Here is a 20,743-nt window from a genome sequence, read left to right as displayed (position 1 = left end):
CAGCACAGAGCGCTCCCCAAAGGTAGCAGGGCCAGCGCAAGGCCTGAGGCCTCCTGCTCGTTCAGCCCCGGGTCCCATCCACAGGACATGCCAGGCAGCCAGGCGGGGACCTCCACCAAGATGGTCCCTAGATCTGCTTCTGCCTTTGTCCAGAAAGAAGGGAAAAGCTGGAGGTTCTGGGAAGAACAAAGAATGTGATGAGGCCAGGAGGTTTTATTCTCACAGAACAGACTCAAGGTTGAGGGGTTCTTCCACGGGACCCTTCTCCCAGCAGCAACTGGATCAGAAATGCCCAGGATTCATCTTCCCCACCCCAGCACCCACCCTCAACCTAACTCAGTGCATCTGAAACCTCTGTCCCCTTCCACAAACCTGCTTGCCGGCTCCCAACGCTGACCTCCCAGCTCCTAACCCAGAAGCCTGGCGTCAACCCTCTCTTCTCACATCCACATCTAATCTGCCAGCAAATCCTGTCGGCTCATCCGGAACCATAAATCCAGAATCTGAGCCCTGTGCCATGCCCATCCTGCCCCTCACCACCCTAAGCACTGTCCTCACTCGTCTGGTGACCACAGATCCCTCAGAGCAGGCCATCCTGCATCCCTTCTATGTACTTTAGGGCAAAGCAAGCCAGTCCTTGGTGCCGAGGGCCCAGCTTCCCCTGCACTCAGACTCACACAGCCAAGTCCTCCTGATGGGCCAAGAAGCCCTGCTCCCTCTAACACCCTCACACGAGCCCCTCACCCTCCTGCCTCACAGCCTTGGGGTGCACACTCCCTCCCCCTGCAGTGCATCCCCAGACTTCCATGGCTGCCTGTTCCTTTCAGAACCTGCAGCCATGCCCAGCTGACTGGCAAAGGCACGCCCTCAGGTCACACTTTCCATCCTCAACCCAGCTTTATTTTTCTCTGAGCACCTCCTGCAGCCTGGCACATACGCACTGTTGGTTTGTTGATTCTAGCCCACCACGAGCATGTCAGCCCCACATCCACAGCAGGGACAGTGCCTGTTTTGTTCACCTGGAACAAAGTAGACACACTCAGTAAAATCAGCTCCCCCATCCAGACACAGCTTTTGGTATCTGAAGTATCCTGAAGAGAGTGCGGTTACCAGAAGGCTGTTCCCTTCCAGGTCGGTGCCACTGGAACCCTGAGCGGTTTCACATAATTAGTCTCTAGCTAGACACCCAGTGCTTTCTGAGACAACCAGAACCAGCTGTCTCTGTGCCCACTGGGTTCCGTCACCATCAGGTGACTTCTGCACCCTTCTGACCACTGATGGGGAACTTCTGGGTCCTGACACATGGCTGCCAGAGGAAACACAAACAGGGCTTTGCTGGCTCCCTCACACCCCACCAGGACTGTCCCATGCTCCCAGCAGGTGGAGGAGGAGGAAGGAGGCCCAACACCACGCCTGCCCTTCTCCCGTTGTCATCAAGGGACTGACAGAAGGAAGCTTTGTTCTCACAAGAAAGAGTATGAAGCCAGTGCCAGGCGGAAGTGGGCACAGAGACAGCTGGTCTGGCAGAGACAGTTCAAGGAAAATCAAAAAAGTGGGATGCAGGATGGCTGAAGGGTCACTCACATACTCAACTGGTTTTATGCCTCTGGGGTGGCTATGACTATGGTTCCCTTTTCCAGACAATGGCCTCTCCTCAGAAACAATCAGACGATTGTGCCAGCTGGGTGATTTGCCCCTAACCCTGCCAAGGGAGGTGGGAACAGAGCAGTGTGATCCTGCCTATAGTCAAGACCTGGACCAGCCCAGCTTTCCACAGCTCATGCCTGACACTAGGAAGGGCTCCTCCATTTGCCTCAGTGGACTTAGCTATAGATGGCCTGCTGAGGCTTCCACGTGATGTCTCAGCCTGTGTGCCACAGGACCATAGAGGCCCCATGCAAAACAGAGGCCAGAGAGGGGTCGTATGGTGAAGTCACATAGCAGTGTTACCCAAGGATCATTCCTACAGGCCTTGGGCTCTGGGCACTGAGATGGGGCTCTCAAGGTGTGGTCTAAAGGGCCCCATTCCCGATCTTCAAGGGAGGGGGTGATGGTGCTGCCGACAAGGAATCAGAGCAGGGGGTGGGGCAGAAAAGAGCAGTAATCTACGTGCATTTCTTGCAAGCTTTCCAGGTTTTTCTTGTACTCAGAACAACAGTGATCTGAGAGGAGACATCTTAGCTGGCCTTGAGGCATAGTTAAGATTTCAATTAAGAGTCCAAAGAGCTTTGAATGGACAGATACTGGACAAAGAAGCTGATGGAGGAAGTAGCAGCTCTCAGAGGAACACAGAGTAGACAGAGGGGAAGGGCAGCTGGCACCCCCCTGCACAGATGTGTGCTCCCCTTCACCCTGCCCCTCTCATCCGCAAGTGGTCTCCGGCTTCTTCCACGCCCCAGTGGAGCAGCCCCTGGGTGAGAGGTGAGTGCTGGGCTGCAGGGAGCGGCCCTGCGAGGCTCTTAGGAGCTCTTATCTGCAGCTTTAAGAAGCTGCCTGGGTCAGTAGCTAAGCGCAGAGCTTATCTGGAGGGAGGAATTGGAGGGCAGTAGAGCAGCATGCTGATTCAGGGGCCTCTACACATGCAACTTCATCATGGCCACCCCTCCCTTCCCACAGGCACTTATTAAGCCTCTGCTGTGTACACAGCCCTGGCCCTAAGCACAGTACTTCAAGGGACACTGCGGTGAGTCCCCGCCCTCACTGCCCTCTGTGAGGCCAGGGACCAGAGAGATGGCCCAAGTGCCGGCTGAGGGTACACAGGCCTCATCTCCAACATTGGCTGCCGGAGAACAGGGGTTCGAGGTTTTAAGTCTTCCCATTTTTGAAATAGAGCTAGATATCTGGGTTTTTATGTAGAATCTCCTGTTGGCAACTAGCTCAGTATTTGGCATGGACCAAAATCTACCCATGGGGTGGATGTACTGTGCCAGCATGCAACCTCTGTTTTCTTAAAAGGGACAGAGAACACACAGGAGCTGAGGCTTCTGTGAGGATGGGGAAGGCTGTGGGGGTGGTGCTGGACCACAAGGGGTCCATAGGGGCCTCATGGGCCTGTGGCTTAGTAGGGCAGTGATAGGATTTTTGGTGCGGTTAGAAGAGAGAATATAAAGTAAAAGTGGCCTTTATTCTAAGAAGGTGGAGAGAATCCCACAATCATGGGAGGTCTGGCTTTCTCTGCCGGACACGTGGTGTGGGGACATACATATAGCTTTGGTCTGGGGTGGTGCCTAAAGGAGGCATCACTGATGCGCAAGCAGCTGAATGGAATTCTTTTTACACCACAGGTAAACTGCCTAGGGGCAAGGAAAATGACCTCAAGATAAACGTCCCTTGGTCCTGATTCTCACTGCTGTAGTGTCCTATCTAGGGCAAAATCCTTTCAGGCAGACCAGGGCCTAAGACACCTAAGTGGTCTGCCTTCCCTGCCCCCATCCCATAAAAAAGAAAAAAAAAAACGAGTACCTGTCACTGTACCCAAAGCAAGGACCAAGGCGCCAGCTCCGTTTGGTGCCCAGGTGGTAGGAGGAGGGGCCACCGGCCAGCAAACCTCCCAGACTAAATCAATCAGTGGCAGACTAGCAGGGGTCCGATTTCAAACCTGAAGCTTGAGGGAAAGCAGCTAACAACAGCCCGGTGGGGGAAGGGACAGGAAGAGACAATGGAGGGACAAAATGAGGTTGAAAATCGCGTCCTGTCTGGCCAGGCCCCACTGTTACATAACCCTGCCTGAGGACAAAGCCAGGGAGGGCCTGGGCAGGCAGTCCCAGAATGTGCAAGGTCTCCCTGCCCCCCATGCCCACTGCTGCGCTCCAGCCTTGCCCCAGCTCTCAGAGCGCCCAAGGCACAGCCGGGGAGGAGACCGCGACCCCAAGATAATGGCATTCACACAGGATCACAGGGAAAATCGGCAGCAGGGCAAGGGTGGGCCACAGCAGCAAACTCTCACCAGGTGACCACTTGCCACGGAGCACTGGTCTAAGCCCTTCATGTGTATCTCTGAAGTCCAGCAATGGCACTGTAAGATAAATATCCTTAGGAGTTCAACTTTGCACATGAGAACACTGAAGTAACTCGCCCAAAGTCTCGTAGCTGGTAAACTGAGGAGCTGGCTTAGAACTGACAGCCCGCCGAGACCAAGGCACTCACTACATGACTACTCCTTTGCACCACACAGCCACATCTCCCCGGCCGACAGCACAGCACCTCCCAGGGACACCCAGTCTTCTTCCGACCAGATGAAAGTGACAAGACTCTTTCTTCAGAAAAAACATACCAAAAGGCCTACAAAATGCTGCATCTGGCTTCCGGAGCACAGACCCTCCCCGCACTGGTATCAGGAATGGGAATCAAGGGAATGGGGTCCTCCCGGACAGAAGGAGGAAGAGGGAGATGTTCACAGGCCCCTAAGCTCCCGCATATCTGCAAATGCAGAGTCCTTCATCCACAGGCGTGGGCAGAAGTTGGGGCTCAGGGCCTAGTCATCCATTCAGGCCTGGGAGAACTCAGTGAATCACGAACAATGGCCTTCGCCTGTGTGCCCACTGGGTGTGACTCACAGCTCCCAACTGCTTGGGCAGCCGGTGCACAGCTGGGCCTGGCATCTGGATGACAGAATCACCAGGCGCAACAGCCCACCACTCCGGTGGCCAGCCACTGCAGACCAGTCCTGCGGTGGGCTTGCCAGTCTCCATGCCAGTCCAGGGGATGGCAACTCAAAACAGAAGCCCCTTGCAAAGCACAGGAAGACCCCTGCCATCTCACTGTGTGATCTCAGGCAGCTGCTCCCATCTCACAGCCCCTCTCATCCATTACAAAATGGGGGGACTCCCCAGGGAAGCTCTGCCCTGCTCCAGAGCCCAAGTCACAAACAACAGCACCTGACTAACTTCCCAGAGTCTGTCTGGGGTCCTGCTTTCAGGAAGTTATATAAATATCCTTCAGGGAAACAAAAGTCAAACATAAAGACCCCACTTTTAGTTTTTTAAGAAAATCAAGAAGTCCTTTTTATAGTTCAGCTTCCCCGTCCTGCTGCCATTGTTCCAAATATCCTCCCAGGACCCAGAAAACACATTTGGTTTCCTCCTGGAGCTGGACTTCTTGGTATTCTTCCTCTCAGAAGCCGCTCCACCCCTTCTTGGCAGCCTTGTCCCAGGGCACCCCAGCTTCTAGCCCTTGCATTGTCCTGGCCACCCCGAGGCAATCCGTCTGCCTGCCATGCACAGCACAGGGCAGGGCGGGGGTACTGTTTGGAAATCAGCCCTTCTCTGGCTGTAAAATCTAACAGACAATTCTGGTTCTGGTCCCATCAGGGACTCTGATACCCTACACAGCAGGGTGAGCTCCTGCTCCTGGCTGGGCCTCAGTTCTCAACCTATAAGGTAAAAGGTTCATAAAGTGCTGGGGAAGCCCTTGGACTCCTGGGAAATACACTAGGGACACTGAGGCAGGAAGGAATGGCAGAGTGGACTCAGATCTTAACTCTCCCATCCAAAGGAGGTCCATTTTATCTTGCCGATCTGATCTCCTGCCCTAGCTGGGAGGCCTTACACTCAGCACCAAGCCTCAGCCTTCAGACGGCCCATTCACAAAACCAGAGACCAACAATGTCTACAGTGGAGGCCCAGCTTGAAAGCGAGAGTGCCAACCACCCTGGCACTGTCCACTGGCCCTCCCCCAAGGCCTGATTCACTCATTTGACAGACTGTACACTGCGGATAGCTTTAAAAAAAAAATCAATCTAACCAGGCATAGTGGTGCACACCTGTAACCCCAGCGCTGGGGAGGCTGAGGCAGGAGGGTCACGGTGAGTTCAAGGCCAGCCTGCACTACATAGTGAGGCCCTGTCTCAAAAAAACAAGAAAGAAGAGGGAGAGGAGGAGGAGGAAGAAGGGGAAGGGGAAGAGGAAAAGCAATCTAAATTCTGCTACGCACACACACACACACACACACACCAGCGTATATTCTCTAAAACAGGACCCACACATACTGTCCAAGCCCAGCCCTGGTTCCAGCCTCGCAACACAGCTGGCATATTCCCTGCCATCCACAAACCCAGCTCCACTCTTCCTGCCCCCTGGTCCAACCCTACCCAAGCTGCTTCACACTGTACCGTAACACACTAGGCTCTGGCTGTGCCCTGCTGCTGTGGAGCTAGACTGTTTCCTGGGCTATACGACCCGTCCCAAGGCTACTGCTACTGCTACCGCTCTTTGAAGACACTGCTCTTTTCTCCCTTTGAAGGGAGAAACTGGGCTTTACTCGAAGTCCTCTGCTTGTGCTGCGTATCTTAATATGCTGAAAACAAGAGCACCAAGAAGAAGGCATCCGTTTTTCTAACAAGATGGTTCTCAAATGGCACCAGAATCCCCTGGCGGGCATCTTGAAGCACATGCCAGCCACATGTAGTGCCACACAGGCTACTTTGGAGCCTGAGGCAGGAGGATTGCAATTCAAGACCCATCTGGATAAGTGAGTGAGACTGTCTCAAAATAAAAAATACAAAGAGCTAGGAAAAAGCCAGGTATGGCAGTGCACCCCTGAAGTCCCAGCAGGAAGAGCTGCTGTGAGTTCCAGGCCAGCCTAGACTTCATAATGAGACCCCATCTGAATAAGTAAGACCAAGGGATGCACCTCAGAGCTCGGGAGCTGGCGAGGACAAACCAGAGTCAGTAGCTTGGGGTGGGACCAGATAATGTGCGTAAGTTTCCAAGTGATGCTGCTGGCCCACAACTCAACTTTAGAGAACCACTGATTCAACTTACAAGTGACACAGTTTCTAGAAACAGACCATGCTTCTTTGTATAAAAGCAGGAGCAGGACCAGCACAGGTGTAAGGCGGAAGGGCCTGCAGCCCAAGGCCACAGCCTGAGGAAACCCTCAATTTCCTCATCTGGCCTCTGCCTGGGCAGGCAGCTATGTGCAAGGCCGCTGGTGTGAACCAAACGTGTCTGCCACTGGGAAGTAACTACAGCAGACCTGCACCTACTGCCACCTGGGGACATGCCTCGGCAAGCCAGTCCTCGGCCAGCCTAGAGATGCTGGCGAGTCCAGCCCTTCCTCACAGAGCCGGGCCTAAGGTCTGAAGGAGACAGAATCCCCACGTCTGTCACAGGAGCCTTGGATTTAGTTTCTCTGCTCCAGAAAAGTAGAGCTCGTTCCCTCCCGCCGTGACCCCACCACCTTGCCTTGCCGGGGTATTTCTGTCGTTTCCTTTCACACTGAGTCGAAGTTAGTCTCCCTGGTACATCCCTTGGCTGTAACCCAGACTCTAGAAACTCCTCCCACCCACCCTTCTAGGCCATACTTGTCACATCTGCTAAGCAGGAAGGCAGCAGCCCCATCTCCTACTGCTGTCCGCCTTCATGAAGCAGAACGCCACCAACCACGACAATCAGATCTAATGACTGTCCCACCGTTTTCTCTCTTCCACTTTTGTTTATTTTTTGAGACAGGGTCTTACCACATAGCCCAGGCTGTCCAGAAACTTGCAACCCTTCTGCCTCAGCCTTCTGAGTGCCCAGATTCCCACATTATCTTTCTAAATGCTGCAAAATGGGTACAATGAGTATCCCCTGTGGGATTATCCCCCTTGGGACTTGTCCAAGGTCCCACAAGCTGGAAGTCACTTAGTAAAGCTCTGACCACAGTCCATCTGGCTCTGTGCCTCACTTTCACACTTGGCTGTCTAGATCAAAGCAACATCACGTCTCCCTGCCACCACTTGCTTCTCCTTCCCAGGGGACAAGCAGCCTCCCGGCGCTCCAGCCCATGCTTGTATGGGATGGGTCCCTGGTCATGAAAGCAGCTCCAAAACCACCAGCCCAACTCATCTGGTGCCAGCTTTAGATGCCCTTCAGCATAGCCACTGAGGGACTCAAGAGGCTTAACTGGGGACAGGAAAGAAGACAGAAAGCACAGGCCTAGCAAAGCGAGGAAATTTGGCTTCCTGGATGTGAATCAGTACCTCTCAGCTTCTCTTCTGAAAAATGCTTCTTGGGCCATGAGGCAGAATGTCCAGAATCTGCCCTTGTCCCCAGATCACCTCAGATTCTGGGGTCTTCCATCCCTGCAACAAAGCGAGTCTGTCTCTGAACCATTCCCACCTACGGGGCTCTACTATGTATCGGGAACTGCTTTGCTCAACTTCCCTACCAAAACACCACTGTTTTTAGCCCCATCTTGTAGGGAAGGTAGCTAATACCTTGAGAGACTGAGGGTATTTTGCCCTACAGCTAATGGTGGCAGAACTGGGATCTAAACTCAGAACTCTGGGCTGCCCACCTCTTCTGGAAATGGACCACGCATAGCCCTACCTCTGGAGTAGAGCCTAGAGGAGATGAAATGGGTTTTTAAGGAACCATAGTTCAAAGCCAGGACAGAAGGGCCACATAACAGTGCCTGTGCCTACAAAGAGCGTGGGCAATGCTAGCTCTGGAGAATGAGAAATGAAAGCATGGCAGAGGTGATGCCCGGAGCTGCACAATGCCAAGAAGACATGGCCGGAGGCAGGGCAAGCGATGGGGCTCCTCACTGCTAACAGAGATACAGAAGTAAGAAGGGACAGGGCACAGCCAGCAGGGTGAAAGGAGAGAAGCTCTGGCCGGGGAAAGGGGATTCCTACACTTGTGATCCCAGCACTCTGGGAAGCTGGATTCCAAGTTTGAGCTCAGCTTGTACAATTTAGCGATACAGTGAGACCCTGTATCAAAAAATTAAAAACAGCTGTGAATGTAAAGCAACGCAAAGGCCCTGGGTTCAATCCCCAGTGCTGAGTATGAACAGAGCAGAGGCAGGCGCTGCCTGAACGTCGAGGGGGATGAGGCAAGAAGCGCTGTCAGCATATGGTAAGGCCGTCTCCCACACCTTGCTCTCAAGTAAATGATCACTCATGTGTCTTGTACGTTTTCAATTTAGAAGCTGGGCATGGGCAGTGCCCATAATTCCAGCACTCAGAAGGCTGAGGCAGGAGGACCATCATAGTGAATGTAAGACCTTGTCTAAAAAAAAAACCCAAAAAGACCAAGGAAAAAGAAGTTACTTAATTTAGAGTAACCCACTCAAGATAAAGAAAAGATAAAAGTTTCAAGATAAAGAAAAGCAAAGCCAAGAGGCAATTTAGGACCAAGTGTCCTCTATCTAGAAAAGAATGTTGGTGGTCCTCTGGTGTTAGCCCCGAAGCCGAGGAGTTCAAGACACAGCTTCCCTTCCAGAGCTCCAGCCCTCCGAGACCCAAGCTGAAAGGCCAAGCTGCAGAGAGAGCAGCCCCACATGGAACCCTCCTCTGTGAGCCCACAGCCCACGGGCCAGAGCCCAGAGGCACCCCAGCACGGGGAAGGAGAGGACAACCATGCGCCCCGGACATCAGGTGCCCTCCTCACTTTCACATTCACAAACTCACAGCCTGTTTCTCAACCCCAGCACTCACCCCGACTCGTGACTCAGCTTCAGTGCTCACAGCTGAGAACAGAGGGGAGACCAACCCCATTTCATAGACAGGGGAGGGGAAGCAGAGGTTCCAGGCCTCCGTGAAACCACAGTCCTTGAAGTGCAGGCTCTGGCCACTGCCCCAGACACCCCTAGGGGCCGGGCTGCGTGAGCTCCCAGGCAGGCGCTGCAGCACAGTGGGGATGGGACTTCCCAAGACCGCACAAGGGCAGCTCAGAAAGCCATGAGAAAGGCAGGGGCTGGATGCTGGCCAAGCACCACCCAGGCGCTGAGGTTCTCGGGTGAAAAGGGAACTGAGAACAGCCACCAAGGCTGACCCTGCCGGGGCACATCCTCCGGCACCCTCTCCACTCAGCGTCTGATTTGCATACCCTTCAGCAAAGGCCTCCCTGCACAGGGCATTTCGGGGTCAGCTTTCCTAAAGCTGCCACCTCTGGTACTGTCTCTGCCATGAACGCCCCGTATGGGTCAGGTATGATGGCCACGTCTGTAATCCAGGCACAAGGCTGAGGCAGCGGAATCACTGAGTTTGAGGCCAGCCTGAACTATGTAGTGAGACCCCAAGGGCTCTGCCCGTGGCCTGCAGGGATCTGAAAGGGGTGGTACTGCTCCTCAGTGTTGTGCCCCCACACCTGAGGCCACCTGTGATGACACCCACATCATCCTGCAGCCCCCTCCCGCCTCCTTCTCAGTCCCAGGACCCAAGTCAGACTTTGCTCTGCCCTTTGCTGGGCCAGGATAAGCATCAACCCGGGGCTGGTCCCAACCCTGCGGGTCTCACCACTGCCTTCAGTCAAATGAGTCCTGAGAAAAGCAACATGATAGGGCTCACAGAGATCGGGTGTGGGTTCGAATTCCAGCTCTTCTAGAGCCTCTACCTCTCTGAGCCTCTGTCTCCCCAATCTGAAAATAGGGTGGGGGTGGGGTGACCGGCAGCAGTGGCGGTGGCAGCAGCTCCTTGTGGAGCATTGTGCAATTCAATGGGGCGTCTGTACAGAGCCTGGCACGGCGCCTGACACAAGGCACAGTAGCAGGCATTGGCTGCCTCAACGAGCTGCTTACCAGCCTGACTTCTCTGTCAGGCCCCAAACCTGGGAATGGGATTCAGCAGGCTCCCCATGATCCAATCCAGCCTTGTCACCCTTGTCGCCCTTCTAGAGCCTGCAACACTTCCTCCTCCAGGAAGCCTTGCTGACATTTACGAGCCAGCGGAGCTGTCCCTCCACTGCCCTTTCACAGCCCATGTAGCACCAACACCGGTGACATCCGGCCTGATAGCTGTCACTTGGATCCTTGTCCTTCCTCCCGCTCCAATCAAAACCTAGCAGCACCTCGAACTACTTCACGTCCCCTGTCGCCCCTCACCGCAGACATTTTCCATACATATTTAAAGAATTACCCTAATGTTCCACTTCAAGTAAAAAACGCCCAAGTCCTCCAAACAGTGCAGATATTTCAAGCCATACTCGAAACCAAATTCCAACCCAGTAGAAGTCTGCCTGGCCTCCAGAGACGCCCAGGCCTGGCTCTGGTCCTAAAGCACAGACATGAGGCCAAAAGCACAGACCTGCAGGTCACAAGCCCAGGTCAGAGATGGCTGTGGGCTGCCAAGACCCCAGCCCAAAAGCAGAGTGTCTCGGCTGGCTCCTAGTCTAACTTCCAATCCATGGCTTCTCATTCCGGAGCACATCCTCAATCTGTGATTCCAAAACTATTCCTTACATACCCAGCGTGACAGGGGCTCACTATCCATCTTCTCCTGCCTGCTCGCTCCTTCACCTGTCGACTCCTGCAGAACTCTTTTCCTCCTGCTCTAATCAGGACGACCAGGACAGTCTGACCACAGGGCAAGGGATGGCCCCAGTTGTCAAGATCCTGTTAGTTCTGTAGCCCCTCTGCTCGGTACCCAGTTTGTCTGGGTCCTCTCATGGTGTAGCTGAGCAGAATTTTCTCTCCTGCTTCTGTGAGCTGATAGTGAATGGTCAGCCCACGAAGGCTTCCATTCCAGAGGCTCCAAAGCCTACAAACCATGGCAAATCCCACGCTCTGCTCAAACAGGCCCCAGAGGCCACAGCGCTGTAATACACAAACTCTCCTCCCCCAAAACTCCTTTTATTATCTACCCCACACACCACCCTCAGCCGTAGAGGGTCATTTTAAGATGTCATTAATTAAACAGCCATTTGTCTTCTACTTTTTTTAAAGTAACTACTCAAGTCTTCCCCTCATCAGAGTCTTGGCAGCATGAGATACCACGCCCCCCAAAAGACTGGGCCATAGTGCACATGGCAACACAGGCCTGGGATCCCAGGATTAAGGAGGCTGAGACAGGAGGATCACAGAGAGTTCCAGGTCAGCCTGGACTATATAGTAAGTTCAAGATCAGTCAGGCTATGTAGTGAGACCTTGTCCCAAAAAGAAACAAGGAAAAGACTGGGCCAGCCCAGGGCATGAAAGCCCTGGGAGTTTAAACTACCATACCCATTTACTTCTGGGATTTTTTCTGAGATCCTATGGAGTGTCCAGCTCTGGGTGAGTGGACGTGAATGCATGCATGTTCCACTGAGATTCTGCAGTCCTCACTTTGGCTCAAAGCTCACTACCTACTTCGAGCTTCAAGGACTTTTGGAGCTAGCAATGAGGATGCATGGCCAAGTCACATAAGCACACATGCAGGATATAAACCCCATGGCCTGAGGCCTCTCATCTGTCCTGGGGCTGCACTTCTGAACCCTGTCTCTGCCCCTGCTGATCTGAAGTGACCTGGTGGTCTCAATGGAGATGTCAGGCTCTGCCATCCCCTAGGTGCCCCAGGGAAAGGCCTGTTGACAAAGGCACCAGCTGTCCCCAGTTGGAGCCAGGGAGACAGGCTCCTCCCTGCCCCACCCACAGAGTGTGCCTGCCTGGGACCAGCCAGCCACAGACCTTGGACGGCGGCGGAGCTCCAGGCCCAGGCTCCAACTGACCTCCCTCCTGCTCCAGCTGGCCACACTAACAAGAGCCAGGGCACAAGATTCACCCAGGCAAGTGGCAGGCAGAAGGGAGCACCCGCTGGGGTCAGGGAGATAGGGAGGAGGGGCAGGTGTCCACAGTACCTCAACTGAAAATGAAACCATGAGGCCAGACTCACAAGACCTGGTAGAGTCCTGTGGCTGGGACACAGGGCTGGGATCAGGGGTCACTGTCAGCTGCCACACTTCCTACCTGTGTGACCTTTATCATTCTGAACCTCAGTCTCATTCTCTACAAAATGTAGTTAATAATCATGTGGGCGAGCTAAATGAGACAATGTATGCAAAACAATCAGTTCAGTGCCCAGCATGTAGTAAACATGTAATAAATACTTGTTGAATATAAGCATGCTGACATTTACTAAGGTATACAGACTCATTTCATCCTCACTGTAGCAGATACTTTATTTTTTCCCATTTCATAGGTAAGGAAACTGAGGCTGGGTGAAAGGAAGGCACCGGCTCAAGGTCACACAGCTGGGAAGTGACAAACACCCAGATCTAACAGACCCAGTAACACTGTCCTGGACATAGCGAAGGTCTCCCGGCAGCAGGGGGAGGTCAGACAATGGGGCGTGAGGGGGTGGGGCTCCCTCTCTATCCCCGAGCCTGGCATGGTTCCTGGCACGGAAGAGCCAGGTGGTGTCCTCAGATTCCTGGCAGGTCCCAGAGTGCCAGCGTCCTACCCGTCCCCTCCTCACTCCAGTCCCAGAGCATTAAAGCGCAGCATGGGGGTGGGGGGCCTCGTCGCCCCGGGAACCCGAGGGAGGAGGGGAGTCAGAGACCAGGCCGCGCGCAGCCCGCAGAAAACCGGTCGGGCTGCCTTCCCCTTCCCAGCCGGGACCCGGCCTCTAACCCCCTCCCTCGCCAGACAAAAGTTTCCCCTGTTCCAGCCGGGGAGGGGGAGGGGGCATTCCTCGTGAGTGACATTATCCGTGACCTACAGCTGCCGCGCCGCCCCGGCCCGCACCCCGCCGGCCCCGCACCCTGCGCGCGGGCCCCGGACGCCACCGCCCGCACCAAACTTGCGCCGGCGGCCGCTCGGGCCCCGCGCGGCCTGCACGCCGGGTTCGGGCCCCGCCGGCTCGGCGACAGGGGATGGCCCGGCCCCGGCTCTCCCGGCCTCTTACCTGCGGCGGCCGAGGCGCCACCGGCGAGCAGGCTCCTGGCGAGGCGCGGACGCGGGTCCCCGGCAGGGTTAACCCCTTCGCGGCCGCCGCCACCCCCGCTCCACGCCGCAGCCGCGCGCTCCGCCCCCCGCGCGCCTCCCTCTTCCCTCCTCCTCCTCCTCCCGGCGCCCAGCCCCCAGGCCCCGCCGGCTCTGCGCCCCGCCGCTGGCGCTGCCCGTCCCGGGGCGGCGAGGGGGTCCCCGAAGGCTGGGAGTCGGGGCGCGCTGCCTCGCACGGGCGCCGAGAGGCGTTCGCGCGCGGCTCCCGGACCCCGGCCCGCGCCTACCTCCTCGGAGCGCGGCTGTGCGCGCGGGGCTCGATCCGGCCGGGGCTCCGGCGCCGCGCGATCCGTGCGGGGCCGCAGGGCAGCCGGCGGCGAGCGCCCCGGGGCGGAGGCCGGGGCGGGACCCGCGCGCTGCGACCGGCGCTGGGGTTTCTCGGCTTCCACCCGGATTCTCCCTCGGCTTTCCCGGCCGATTCGGTGCTGCTCGGCGACCACGTGACGCCGGCTGCCTTTGACCCCGGTCTCGGGGCGGGGGCCGGCGGGGGTGTCGGAGGCGAGACCCACGAGGACCCCCGGCAGCTGCTGAGGCTCCGGGGGGCGATGATCCTGGGGAAACAAAGCCCGGGGGAAACCAGCAAGTTATTCGGGGTCAGAGAGGGAACAGCGTTGGGGGTCGGAAGAGGCGGCAGAGAGAAGGAGAAAGACAAAGACCCAGCCCGCCGCGCCTCCGAGGGTCCGAGAGCCCCAAACGCGCTCTGGCCAGGCCCGCGGGATCTTCCCTGCTCTGCCACGCTGGGCTGGTGACAGCCCTCTAGGGCCTCCTCGGACAGCTCCTTCAGGACCGCGAGGTCTGTGCCGGAGTGACACCCCACCCCGCAGGACCTCCTCCGGCACACCCCCTTGCCCTGCGCCCGAACCCCTGCATGTCCTTTATCGTGACTATCTGGCTCCCTTACTGACTGGTTCATTGTTCGCTAGAATGTCATCTCCCCCAACAAGTTGTACCCAGCTGAATCCTCTGCCTGCCAGCTACCAAGCAGATGAGAGGTGGATGACCTTGTGCCAATTTCTTTTCCCTCAGCGCATGTTTCCCACCCCCACTGGCATTCCATCCACCACAAGGCCCCCGCATGTCAGGCAAGGTGTCCCCAGTAAGGAGATGGGAACGCTGAGGCCCAGAGAGCTGAGATGGCCAAGAGCTAGCTCAGTCCTTCCTGCCATCCTTGGACCAGCCTGTAACGTGGGGGGTGGGGCTGTTGGTTGTGAGTCCTTTAAGGAAGTTGTTTTATTAATGGTACAGTTTGCCAGGCCCCTCCCCTGGAGATCCTGCTTCTGCTGGTCTAGAGGAGGCTGGAGGCAAATTTGGAAAACTGGATTACTAGATTCTTAGGACCTTCAGAGGCTCAAGGCAAACAGGCTGAGGCTCAACATAGATCCAGAGAGATGGGGTCAAGCTTCTACTTCTCATGTCATGTGTGACACACCTTAGGGTGTGGTTGGACAATCAGCTAGGACCAAGCCTAAGGATGATGACCACTGTCCCAAACTGCAGGGCACGTCCAACCAAGTACATACTCCGGCCACCACCCATGGGGCAGGAAAAAACAGCTCAGACCAGCAGATTCCTGGTGATCTGCTTCCTGTGGCAGGCAATCTGAAGTCCTTGATGATGGCCTGGGTCTTGGGCACAGTGAGAAAGCACCTTAGAAGGTCACCCTGCATGCATGCAACCCTGTGCATCACTCCTCTGCACTGAGGCACTGTGCTCCTGGCAAGAGAGGGGTGGGGTTAAAGGAGCAGGGTATGCACTCTTGAAAAGTTGTTTTGGAATGATCTGCATGTCCTTCCTCGAAGCCTGGGCCTGCCGGAGAGGTGAGAGCAGGTGCAACTGCTCACAGGAGGGCAGCCTGTGAGGAGGCTTGAGAGGGTCAGGCTCTGAGCTGGGCCATGGTGGGAGTGGGCTGGCACCACACTGGGACAACCTGTGCAAAGGCCTTGGGAAGAGCCGAGCATTGCCAAGGGAGCAGGATAGAGAAAGTAGCGGGGGGGGGGGGGGGGAGTGTGGGCTCAGTGTAGTGGTACATGTCTGTAACCTTAGCACATGGGAGGCTGAAGCAGGAGGACTGAAGCCAGCCTGGGCTACAAAGTAAGTTCAAAGCTGGCCTGAACTGCATAGTGAGACCCTGTCTCAAAAAGACAAAAAAAAAGAAAAAAAAAGAGGAAGCCCCTGAGTGGGGGTGACTCCATGTCCCTGACAGCCTTTCCTGATCTTCAGTCTTCAGCAGGGATGCTCACAGAGCTGGGCCAAAGCTTTCTACCTGGCTGTCCCCTGGAGAGCCCATGAGGCAGGTGGGGAAGCCAGGGCCCCCAAGGGGTGGCCCAGGGGGTGGAGAGGAGGCTGAGAGCTGACCCCAGCCACTTGGGGACTCAGGGGACCTGCCTGTGAGCTGCCCTGCTGCCCCCTCCTCTGCTCCTCAAAACACCCCTGCCTAGGTCCCTCTTCAGGCCCAGTGACACTTCACTGCACCCTGGACAGCTTCCTCGGATCCCTCAAGGTCATGTAAAAGGTTGACCTCACTGCACTCAGCCCCTGTACCCATGCCCCACCCCTAGGTCATCAGACACCTCACCCATAAGCCAGGCCCACTGCTCCTGTCTCTGATTTTGTTTGCTTGTTTGTTTTGGTTTTTTGAGATGCGTCCCACTATGTTGTCCAGCCTGGCCTTGAATCCATGGCAGTCCTCCTGCCTCAGCCTCCTGAGTGTTGGATTACAGGTGTGTGCCCCCAAGCCCAGCTTCAGTTTCTCTTTTCTCTCAGCCAACCCCATGCCCCCACCCTCATCCCTGCCCGGTGCAGTCCTCCCAACACCTCCGCTTTGATCCATGTGGGTGACATCTTCCCTTTACCCCTCACCCCAGCTCTAATGCAGCCTCTCTCGGTGCACATTTCCTCCCAAAAACCACCAGCAGCTCCACCTCTCCTGGGATGAAAGCTCTGCCATGGTGAGAGCCCCATGGTGGGGTCCACACCCCCACTTTCCCCTTCAACTGACTGGTGCCTTGTTAAAGGTCTGGAATTCTGCCTCTGCCACATTTAAATCACATGAACTTGGTCTGTTTTCCAACCTCTCCATGCTAAAGTCTGGGTAAAAGCTGGAGCAGTGGCTCTCCCAGTAATTCCAGCCCTCCTGGGAGGCAGAGGCAGAAGGGACAGCCAGGAGTTCAAGTCCAGCCTGAACTAGGCAGTGAGGCCCTGTCTCGATAAATAAAGAACAAGTACATGCTTCCGAGGGCTGCTTGTAACAATTAAATGAGTGACAAATGGAAAACCCTTCGTGGTGTCTGTCCCATGTAAGCACTATATAAATGTTCACTGAGTGACTCACCATGATCTCTAGATTTCCAGGTTAAACTTCATTTCCTCCCAGGTCTTCCCTAACTGCCTAATTCAGGCCGAGTTCCTGGCACACACTTCCTCTCCTCCTCACCACCCTTCGGGGTCCTTGTCAGGAACTGTGGGCAGGACTGGGTTTGTTTCAAACACGCCTGAGCCCCCTGCCCCACACAGCACCAGGCACATCTCGGCAACCTGATAATCTTGGCTGAATGGGAGAAGAGAGGAGACCAAACAGATCAGCACAGAACAGAGCACGTGGCTACCTCCAAGGGCCGTGATGGCACTCGTTCCCTGACTCACTGGACACTGATCAGTTAGCACCTCTCTAGAATCTCCCTCCCCTCCTGGTGGGGGAGGAGGAAAAGACACAGGAATGAACCAGATAGACGTGGTTGCCCTGTCTTCAGCAGCACCTCCAAATCCACGGAAGATGCAGTACAATGCAACCATGCCCTTGTAGGGTTTGGGGGTTTTGTTGTCACTGTTGTTGGTTTGGTTTGGTTTTATCTAAGACAGGGTCTCTCACTGTGTTAGCCAGGCTAACCTCAGACTCACGGTGATCCTCCTGCCTCAGCCTCCAGAGTGCTGGGATTATAGATGTGTGCCACCATGCCTGCCCCTAACTATGCTATTTTTTTTTTTTTTTTTGTCTTTTTCCTTTTTATCAGTCCGGGGATTGAACTCACAAGGCAGGCGCTTATGCCACTGAGCTAAATCCCCAGCCCCAACTATGCTATTTTTATGCTCTGTGGTGATTTCCTTGCCCAGGAACCTAGAGTCTTTGGAACAATGAAAGTGAAAAATAACTAAAAAAACAGACCCTATTCCTTTAGCCAGCAGGGCAGGCAATAACAAGAGCAGTAGAACCTACTCCAAGTACATAAAGCCAGCTCCCCTTTCCCTCCATGCAGACCTCCTATTTAGCCCCCAAAGCCCTGTGTAGACAGCACCTCCTCCAGGAAACCTTGCTGCTCCGGTTAGAGACCTGTTTGGGCCCCAGCCACTGCTCTGTGATTTTCTGGGAATAGTGTGGGATTTGTCAAGGTTACTCCAAATTTTTTTTTCCTCTCTCTTTTTTAAAATAGTGTCTCACTATATAGTTCACACTGGCCTTGAACTCACCATGTAGCCCAGACTGGCCTCAAACTCACAACAATCCTTCTGTTTCAGCTTCCTGAGTGCTGGGATTACAGTCATGTACCACCAGGCCCCACTACAGATGATCCAAATTTCATGTCATGTATTTCTTTTTAAAAATAAAAGGTGATACCTGGACTGTATAACTACATTCGATTCCATGTTCGACTTTAGTGGAGACAGAAAATAGCCTTTGTCAGCCCACGTGACCTGATTTGTGGTTTGCAGAACATGGCCACCATAATTACAGCACTGACCACATGGTGTAGCCATTTCCTTGTCCCCCCCCACTCTCATGGGCACACTCATGCACACACATGCATGAACGCGTGTGCGCACACACACATACACACACACACACACAGTGAACTTTTCCAAGGATGAGGGTTCTGTGCTGACCAGCAGACTCTGACATGGTGAGCAAATCAGACGATCTGTGAAATGGACAGTCCACCCGGCTTCAGCTGGACAGTGGACAGCATCGGCTGTGGACATCAGCATTCCCGGAGACGGAACCTGAGGAAAGCGCAGTGAGCAGCAGCTTCCTCTGGGGCCCGCATTTGCTGTCTTCCGTCCGCTACCCAGCAGCCCCGAGCCGGAGGCTCGGCGAAGTGAAGCGACCTCCCCAGGATCGCACAGGCAGGGATCCAGGTCTGTTCCACGAAAAGACTGCATTCCTGCGGCTACTTTCCCCACATCTGGGCTCCCAGGCGCTGTAAGCTCCCAGCCACTCGAGACGCGGGGCTTGGTTACTCCTCTCCTCACTCCCACAGGATTCCTCCCCTTCCCTTCCACACACAGGCATCAGTGATGCTGCTATTTGAAGAGTTTATCGAGCCAGTGCCCACCGCAGTCCCATCTAGGGGGCCAGTTTCCTGTGGGGCAAAACCTAATGATGCATGCCAGGTGTCCTCTTCCCCGTGGCTAGCACAGTCCCTTTCATATATAGCAGGTTTTTTTTTTTTTTTTTTTAAGACAGGAGTCTCGCCAGATATTTCAGGACTCGTTGGTGATCCTCCTGCCTCAGCCTCCTGACCAGAGTGCTAGATTACAGACATATACCAACATCTCCTGCTATTTTTCTGGCTTTTAAAGCTCTTTCTTGTTCTTACACCAATTCCTGATGGCCCCACATCCCTGAGAGGTAGACATGCTGGAGATTTTTACCCTGCTTAACAGGTAAAGAAAGGGAGGTTTGGCCAATCTGCAGGAGAGCCACACAGCGAGGAAAGGAAGGTCTTGAGGCCAGCGGGCCCAGTCCTTTCAAGTCCCCAGAGGAGACTTAGATAACTGAGAAGGTTAGGGTAAAAGATCTTCAAACTCCTCACAGAGAGATAACAGCTCCTGCAAACAAACTCGAGCTTGGCTTGCAGTGACCACGGTCAGCTAGAGGCTCAAAGTTCCCTGCAGACAGGGCCTGGCCAGATAGAGTTAGCAGACGGAAAGCCGGGCGGCCTGTGCTGGGTGGCCCACTTCCCTCAGCGCCTGCCACTCTGTCCACAGCCTCCTGAGTTTGAGCTTTTGTGTGCCCGTGTGCTGGGTACTGGACCCCGAGCTTCACACTGAGCTACATCCCCTAGCCTTTTAATTTTTTTTTTTTTTATTGAGTTGATAAATGGCTCATGCTAGGCTTGAACTTGCGGTCTTCCTGCCTCAGCCTCCCAGAGCGGTGGGATTACAGGCCTGCACTATCACACCTGGCTTGCTTCTTTGCTGGTGAGATTAAACCCAAGGCTGTGGTGGCACGTGCCTGTAATTCCCGCACTGGGGAGGCTGAGGCAGGAGGATCACTGCAAGCTCTGAGTTTGTGATTCCTGAACTTGTCAAATTAGTCCAATTCTCCTCCTTTATAGAAATGGAAAAACTGAGGCACGAGGACAGGGATAGGCCCACTCAGATTATGAGGAACAAAACTAGAGGCAGAGCTATAACTAGACCAAGGAGGCCCAGGGCTGTTCGCTCTCTGGCCGTGTGGCTCAGAAGGGAGAGGTGGGTAGAGGGGAGTCAGTGCCCCCAGAAAGGCACAGGTCCAGTGGGGAGGTCCAGACCCAATGGAGAGAGGAAGGCAGGGAGGAGCAGGCCAGGCCGTGAGGGGATGGGAGCTGCACAGTGGCCAGCCCGCCCAGCGGCTGTCTGCTCCAACAGGCACAGATGTTCTTACCATTCCCAGGCTCCCTCCACTCGGGCCTGTCTGGGCTGGACCTGCCCAGGGAACAGCCAGGACTGAAGGAGGGCAGAGGGGAGGAAGCAACACAGCACACAGCCACACCCACTCATCCTCCCAGGGCCATCTCCTCTTCTCCAGAGCCTGCCCTCCAGCCACGCTTGGATGGAGGTCAAGTGGTCCACAGTTCGAGTCCAGGGCCAGGTCTCACTCATCTTTGTCCACCTTGGCTTCAATTGTATCTCTCAAATGTGGATAATAATAATCAGCCCACGGTGTTGTTGAGAGGATTAAATGAGATATTAGGAAACATCTTAGCATGAGGCCTGTCATAGCTATAGTTGTTGCAATTATTTTTACTTGGTGCTCCCCTAAATTGCTGGATCCTCTGTCTGCCTTCCTTCTTTGTGTCTCTGT

The 20,743-nt window shown here is 55.0% G+C and overlaps 1 protein-coding gene and 1 long non-coding RNA gene across 4 annotated transcripts in view; one reads left to right on the top strand and one right to left on the bottom strand.

The window, feature by feature from the left end:
* The window catches only part of Ndst1 (N-deacetylase and N-sulfotransferase 1), a 59,379-nt gene extending 45,336 nt beyond the window's left edge, over window positions 1-14,043 (bottom strand). The window contains exon 1 of one of the 3 annotated variants that reach the window (XM_063232386.1): window positions 13,911-14,043. The gene's annotated coding sequence lies outside the window, so the exon portion shown is untranslated. Of the gene's footprint in view, window positions 1-9,424; window positions 9,838-13,585; window positions 13,715-13,910 lie in introns of those variants that run through there. The other 2 variants (XM_005006997.4, XM_005006996.4) reach the window with 2 other exon arrangements.
* A 1,656-nt stretch (window positions 14,044-15,699) lies between these two features.
* LOC134471929 (uncharacterized) lies at window positions 15,700-18,300 on the top strand. The gene is made up of 2 exons (XR_010041680.1): window positions 15,700-16,403; window positions 18,196-18,300. It is a non-coding gene; the product is annotated as an uncharacterized LOC134471929 (long non-coding RNA).
* The last annotated feature ends 2,443 nt before the right edge of the window (window positions 18,301-20,743 follow it).

Source organism: Cavia porcellus, unplaced genomic scaffold (assembly GCF_034190915.1).
Source record: "Cavia porcellus strain 051 isolate PalLab524CR breed Dunkin Hartley unplaced genomic scaffold, mCavPor4.1 scaffold_21, whole genome shotgun sequence".
Lineage (NCBI taxonomy): Eukaryota > Metazoa > Chordata > Mammalia > Rodentia > Caviidae > Cavia > Cavia porcellus.
Note: the sequence above shows the minus strand (reverse complement) of the source record. Positions and strands in the feature narration are given on the sequence as shown.